Below are 8,341 nucleotides of genomic sequence, written 5' to 3' on the forward strand. Positions count from 1 at the left end.
ATACACACATACACACATATATATATATATATATATATATATATATATATATATATGTATATGTATATGTATATAATATGTGATAATCACTTTATATATTTTGATATCTCTTAATATTTTATTCGATTGTAAAACTATACATAATTGCTATACATCGCAATTATCACTTTGTAATTAGAAAAATGCATTTTTTACTTTAGTATTAACAATAAATTAATAATTTCTAAGTAAGTTCACCCATTCCAACTTCTCTAAATTTGAATCTGGCGAGAGGGACTGGATACTGTCAAGTAATCTTTGAGATAATAATAGTTAGCATTTAATATTTTCTTAAATAATGAATGAGTAATGTTAATTTATGCAATACTCGCAGAATTCGTTGGACTTCGTACAACAAGTAGTTCTTCTGGACAATGAACATTACTCAGGTTTTATTATAATTGTCCCTGGTTCGAAGCGAACAGCTATTTCTGTTTAATAATTCGATCTTTAGTTTCAAATAACTCGTATTTTTTAATGCAAATTTTTGTTATGTATCCTTCGCAATTCCTATAAAATGCATACGCAATGGCTCATCACCGACTAATTTTAATATTCAAAATATGCCAAAATCCCGGGCAAAATGTTTCATATATAATGTATTTTATAAATATAATATTTTATATATAATTATATATAAATATATAACTATATTCAATTATATATAAAATATGTCTACTTGTAATAAATTATATACATTTTTATATAATTTTATATAATTATATATAAAATATTTTTTCCCGGGGCAGTAAGAGTATAACTTTTATAAATTCACAATACATATGTAAATTATTTTAAATAGTTTTTATGTTAGGATACACAAAATATATTACAAATTTATGTAATAATTCAAAGTGTATTTATATTTCTATTTATATATATTTCAACAAAACTTGAATCAGTTTTTTCTCACAAAAACGTATTCTTTTTCAAAACTTTCTGTGTGTGTAATTATTTAAAAAATATATTATTACAATTACTAGATAATTTAACAATTATTTAATACTAATTAAATTACTACTTGCAAATAAATTTGTAGAATATATGCGTAGTGTAGTATAAGTTAAAAATAGTTAAAATTGCTTCACTTTATAAGCAAATACAATTTTTTCAATTATAACAAGTGTCATAATCGCACCACAGCATCATAATTATTAAAGAAACTTGATGTAATTCAATTGGTTTCGATTTCTGGTCGTTTTTATACTGTTTAAATTTATTTTCCATCTAACGATCTTTCAATGCACTCAATAGTCCAACTTCTATTAATTTAAGTATCCTATTTATGAAAATTATTTGTTAATAAATAAAATATATCATAGACTAAGATTAGATTTGTTGTTACACATATTAATTCTGCTATTGGGTAAATATATATATATCTCAACTGTTTATAAAAATATAAATATCGAATACGTTACTTTATTATTAAAAATTTTGAGAATCATAATAATTTATTAATAATAATCAACTTTTTTAAATATTATTTAATGAATAAATCTTTTTAATTTTTACTTTTCTCTACGAATTATTCTAAAATTATCAACATATTTAAAATTTTAAAAATTTAAATCTAATTTTAATAAGAATGATAATAAAAATATATAAAATTTTAATGTCTTCAAAAGTCTTTGTTTGAATTATAGAGATATTCCAATCCCTAATAAATTAAAATTTTGATAGAAATTTTTACATATTCAAATTAAATTGAGCATTTGTATAATACGATTTGTATAATATCGATTTTGAAGATATTAATTTTCAAAAAGAACCCATTTACATTATTTTATTTTAAACAGATGTTTTTTTACCCAACATCGATGATTCTTTTATTTAAAATTTTTTACGATGCCGGAAGTTACCCATGTTCTAATAAATTCTTCTCCAATGTTAATCAAATGACATTTAATCTCGCCATTTACTTTATGCGTTTCTTCGTTTTGAAACATGACATATTTATCTGGCAAGGAACATATCTTTTTGCATTTCCTAAAGTGTTGATATTATGATTAAGCGATTTGAGTTTTTTGCTCGTACTATTGAATCTGTCGTAAGTATCTATAACATTTAAATACCAAGCATTCAAACAAGTTTAAGTTTTATACACAAAAAAGCCTCAAACTATTACATATATCAATGAAATATATTGATAGTATATGTACCTTAAACAAGGTCTCTCCTATCGAATCTTTCAAAGTGACAACATTAAACTTAGTATTATATACCAAAGATTCAAATTTATCAAATGATGGTACAAAACCACTTTTCGATAAAAACATAAATAACACAGCACCAAATGATGTGCATATCATAGAACAAAATAATCCCAACGATACTTCTAATATTCTTTCCATTGAGATACTCGGGACTATAGCCTACAGAATATTGCAATTATTCAAATTAATGATTTTTCTCATTGTGATTTTCAATGTGATAAAATAATGTTTTAATTTGATTGAGTATATAATTAAATGTATATTTATAAATTTTTTGTACTATATATTATCATATAATAATATACATATTATTATATGTATAATCTGTAACGAACAATACTCGAATCAATTATTTGCTAATACATACCTTGGTTGTAGAAATTTCCAAAATTATAAAATATATGTTCGCTGAAAGATACATTTTTACGTTTTTTCATTCTGTATGAAAATATTTTGTGTTAAAAAGGTGCATAGACTCAGTAATACACACATAATCAATATAGTGCACCATATTTTCCAGCAGAAAATTTTTAATTTCTGGATGAATATATAATTGAATTCTATGAAATATTTTTTAATTATGACACCAATACTTTATCTTGTAACATAATTATTTATTAAATTATTAAATTAAGATTTAAATAAATGTTAAATCAAATAAACATTTAAAAAGTTTGATAAATTAACTTGTTTATCCAAAAAAATACTGAAAATTCGGTAACAAGTCGTGATATAAATGTTTCTAACTTCGGTATTGCCATAGTTTGATTGCAAAAAATAATACCTAATAATCCGTTTTTAAAAGATCTGTCTTTTTCTGACATACCTAAACCATTTATATTCGCTTTCACTGGCTGTAATCTAAAAATATGAAATATCTATTTATTTTATGTTATTAATGTAAGATGTTATACAATAATCTATTTTCGCGATGTGAGATATATGCGCGGTCTTACGTAAAGTTTAACGATTCCGAAAGTAGATTCCATATTTCCCCACAGTCTCGTAACTTTTGTATTGTTATTGTAAAAATGAAGAAAATACGGCTCCTGAAATGTACATACAATCAACGAAATTATACAATTCATTAATTTCTAATTCTTAATATGCCATTATTTAATAAGTAACATTCATTGCCAACATAAAAGTATCATATACATATTCCAATGTGAAAATAAATATTCTTTATACTATTATTAATTTATACCATTTGTAATTCTTAAAAAATAAATCCTAGTTAAAACTAAAAGTGTTATAATTTTGTTATTAATTATATCAACTATCTAATCTTTATTATGGATTTTTAAAAATCTCGTTTCTTAATATTAAGTATAGTAAAAAGAAATCCATTATTTTTGCATGAAATTGAATGGAAAAATAATGGATTTCTTTTTATTACACCAAATACTTATATTAGAAAAGATAATAGAATATTTTTTATAAGAGTATATAATATCTGAAAAGATGTTAAAATTTTGTAGTTGAAAATTGTGGATCTCGAGTGCTCGACTTTGTCTAAAGCATTCTTGTTGCATCATCGCATAAGTCGGTACAATGGAAACTTTTGGCACAAAAATCTTTTGCGTTTTGCTCCAAATTCATTGTCGTAGACGATTGTAAAATTCTATTTAATGAAACTAGAAGTAATGGTCATCTTATACAGACACATTTTTTTTTATAAAGCATTATAAAGATTTACAAGATTATTGCTTAGTGAATAACGCGATTTGAAATTTTTATGTATTTTTTACAAGTCCGTTAACATATTATTTTCGATCAATATTTAAAAAAAAATCTAAGTAACTTATTATCATGATCGGATTGATTTCTGTGATTAGAAGAAAAAAAGATGCATGCCATTATGTTACGTAGATAAAAGTTGCGATCGATTTCTGCGCTTTTCAGTATTTTTCTTCTTATTTTACGTCTAATGAACAATAAAGATAGAATGATGATTACAACGCGCTTAAAGCGCGTTAGTGCTTTCCAAATCGACCACCAACCAAAATCTTACATCCTCAGATGTATTATTTTTCGTTTTTTTAGTATATTTTTTATTTTTATTGAATGTAAGCAATATGTGAAAAAGTAATTATGTCATCATATTTTAAATTTAACAAAAGTGACATAAGCAAAAAGTTGTATTTATACATATAGAAATATTATTATTTATTATATTATTATTTATTTCAATATTTTTTACTAACTTTGACCATAATTGGCGTTTAATTCTTTTATTTAGTTGATGTATTCATATAAACGTTCCGATTCTAAACTTAATGTGAAACTGAACAATAACAATAAAATAAATCGTAAAAAAATATACTTTTTAGCTTTATTAAAATGGAAATATCCTATATCGGATTTTATATTACGTTTATATATAAGTGTATATGTAAGTCTTCCGTGACTAATCATTTTTAATCATTAAGTTATAATGTGAAATGCAATCATGTGGCTATTTTATGCTTTGATGACATATTTTGATGTTATTATTAAATTAAATGCAAGTGTCAAAATGATGAAAATCATTTTTACGTATGTGATTTTTGTACATAGATACAACTAATAGTTTTATATATTTTACATTTTATATATATATTACTTATATATTGTAAATATAAAGGATTTATATAATCATATAAATTATATATAAAAGAATAGAAGAAATAAACTCTAAAAAAGAGATAGTAAACAAATTTGACAATCAAATTTTGTAATCCCTTTTGCATTCATAGCAGATTTTTTAAATTTTTTCTATCTGTATATATTGTAACTTATTATATATGTTGACAAAAAAATATTATAAACAAACGGCTCAAATGACAATTTTTGAGCTATGGTTTATTAAAAGTACTCTATGAACAAATTTCAGATTTTTTATGTATTATGCACAGACATACATTATAGTAATTAAGTTTATAATTTATAATAATTATAAGTTATTATTATATTTATTATAATTTATAGAATATATTCATGTGGAGAGTATAAGTAAAAATAATAAAAATTATAAATATAAATCTCCAAGAGACCTCTTTCCCAATAATCTTTACCTTGATATATGTTGTCAAGGTCATAGGCCTGAGTAACCTCAACAAGTTTTAGCCATCGCTTGTTATTCGTTAAAAAGTTATTAACAAAAAAATATAACGTCTCATTGTAATTTAATACAATAACACAATATAATAATACAATTTAATATAATAACACAATTTTTGAACATACGGTATATCTTCTGTTAATTTTTGTATTCAAAACATAACTTTAAAAATTAAAATAAAAAATTTAAAAATTATCATAAGCATTAAAGAACTAATTTCTAAATAATGCTACTTCTAACTCTAAAAATCAAATGTTTTAATATGATGTCAAATAATTGTAATTTTATTTTAACGCGATATTTAGATTTATCTCAATGTAAAGCCACTTCTAATAAAAATAAGCAATATTTTCGTTATTTATACATTTATTTTCATATACATCTTGATTGCACAGATTTCCAAAGTTATAAAAAGTAAATGTTCGCTGAGAGATATATTTTTATGTTTATTTTGAGAATACTTTGTCAAAAAGCTGCACAGACTCAGTAGACATTTATTTTATTAACACATATACTCAATATATAATATAACGCACCATATTTTCCAAGAGAAAATTTTTACCATCCATATATTATCATATTAGATGTGCGAAAAAGTTCATGACGTTTTTCCTATTAGATGGCATTAAAAAAATGCCACGAACTTTTTCCCTCACCTAATATATCGTTTCACGGTGAATATATAATTGAATTCTATAAAATTATTTTTAAATTATGATAATTATCTTATCGATTATATAACTTAATTGTTATTAATAGCCACAACACTTGAATAAATGTTAAATCAGATAAATTACAGACATTTAAGAAGCTTAAGCAATAAATTAAGCTGATCTGTTCAAAAAAGTATTGAAAATTCGATAACCATGAGTTCCGATGAAAAGTTTTGTAGTTTTGCTATTGCAATAGTTTCATTGCGAAAAATAATAGATAAATAATCCGTTTTTAAAAGATACAAGGCATTTTTTTATGACACGCCCTAAACGTCATCTAAGTTTGCTTTCACTAGCTGTAATCTAAAAATATGAGATATTTTTTCGTTATTTTATATTATTAAAGTTTAATCTTCCCAGATAACATTTTGCCAGCATTTTGCTGAAAATTTATTTAAAAATATTACAAGCCATAAAGATGAGTTTAATAAAGGAGATTCGATGCAGTATTGCGAGCAAAGAACACATAAACTGTAGTAGAATAACTTTATAGTAACTTTGCAGCAATAATTGTAATAAAAGTGTTTGATGGCAATATTTCGGCAAAATTGAAGCAATTTTGTTTATCTTTCTTTTTTTAAACTTTTTTTTTTCAAAAGGAAGACTAATGTTTATCGATTTCAAACTTTTTACATGTTTTAATATAACTTTTAATATTTAATATTGTAGAGTACAAGTTTTAATATTGTAGAGTACATACAAATTTTTATGTGAAAAAAGTATTATAAATAAAAATATAAACATAATTTAACATAAAATATAAACATTTAGTTTGGCGCTTCGTTACGATTTTGTGTATATTCTAGCGACTGTAATTCTTGCCAGAACCGAAAAATAAACAAATATTTTTAATTTTTGTTTAGAATATCATCTTAAATGAATCTAAAAAATTTTTTAAATATATATAAATTAAAATTTTGTGCAACTTTGAAAAAAAGTAAAGATTTTCACTAGGTAGCAGCCGTTCGTTTATGCAAAAAAAAAGTAATGTTAATTTTTATTTAACTTTTTAGCTTCATCGAGAATGGTTAACTATTAGCTAACGAACCTTAAGAGAAGTCGATCGGACAAATACTTTTTTCTCAATCATAAAATTGTGTACACAAAATTGAAGAAAATGCAAAAAACAGATTTCGAGAAAAATGCGTTTAAAGTTTTCGATTTAATTCTTAAGTACTTAAGTGTTCGGAGGCTAATTTATTATTTCAAGGACATACAATCTTCTTCAATTCTTCTGAAATTCATTTTGAATAATTTGAGCCATTCTACGAGCCATTCTCGGATCTTTTTCATGCTATTAACAAGGGATCCTCACCGATTTTAATGAGCTATGGATATGTTGTAGAATATAAAAAAATATTAGACCCGTTTTTTGTTTGTGCTTATCTTGAGGTTTAAAAGGTGAAACACTTTCTCAAAAAAGTTCGTTTTTTTTTTTAAATGAATATCATCGAAACTATAAGATATAGAAAAAAATTTTCTGAACGAAAATTGAATGGCTTTAAGAGTACTTTAGAATTATAATAAACAAATTTTTTTTTAATTATTTATTACACTTGCGCGCCGTGCACCCGTATATACAAGCAAAAATTTATACCGAATTTCGCTCTAAAATTTTATTATTCTCGAAAAGTTATACTATCAATTTATAAAAAAAAATCGAATTTTTTTAACCTTCTAATGTAGGAAACCTCCTTAATTGATTGTATCAAGGATTCAATTATTTAAAATAATTTTTTCTAATTTCATTTCTTAATACTTATTTCAAAAGAATAATTGTATTAGATATTTTATAAAAATATTTCTGAAAAGATGTTAAAGTCAAATTTTGTAATTGAAAATTGTGGACTTCGAGTCGATCTAAGGTGTTCTTATTGCATTATAGCATAAATCGGTACGTTAGAAATTGATACAAAAGTCTTTTGCGTCTTACTCCAAATCATACTACACATACATTGTCTTAGAATTACATATACATTGTCTTAGAATTCTTAGAATCTTAAAATTTAGATGATGACAAAATTCTATATAATGTAACTAAAAGTAATAGTCGTCTTATATAGATGCACGCATTGTTTTAATTTCTTACAAATATTTCCTCATATCATTGCTTAGCGAATTCACAATTTTTATTATATGTCCATTATTTATGATCAATATTGAGGAAAAAAAGAAATAAATTATAACAGGTTGGTTTATGTGATTAGGTGAAAAAGAGCTGTCTGTTAATCATGTTATTTTAGATATAATATCTTGTTCTCTCTCTCTCC

General features: G+C 23.5%; 1 pseudogene; it reads right to left on the reverse strand.

Annotated features, from left to right (window-relative positions):
* Positions 1 to 1,112: 1,112 nt before the first annotated feature.
* Positions 1,113 to 2,393, reverse strand: LOC105618434 (annotated as a pseudogene).
* Positions 2,394 to 8,341: the final 5,948 nt, after the last annotated feature.

Source organism: Atta cephalotes (genome assembly GCF_000143395.1).
Source record: "Atta cephalotes unplaced genomic scaffold scaffold00001, whole genome shotgun sequence".
Lineage (NCBI taxonomy): Eukaryota > Metazoa > Arthropoda > Insecta > Hymenoptera > Formicidae > Atta > Atta cephalotes.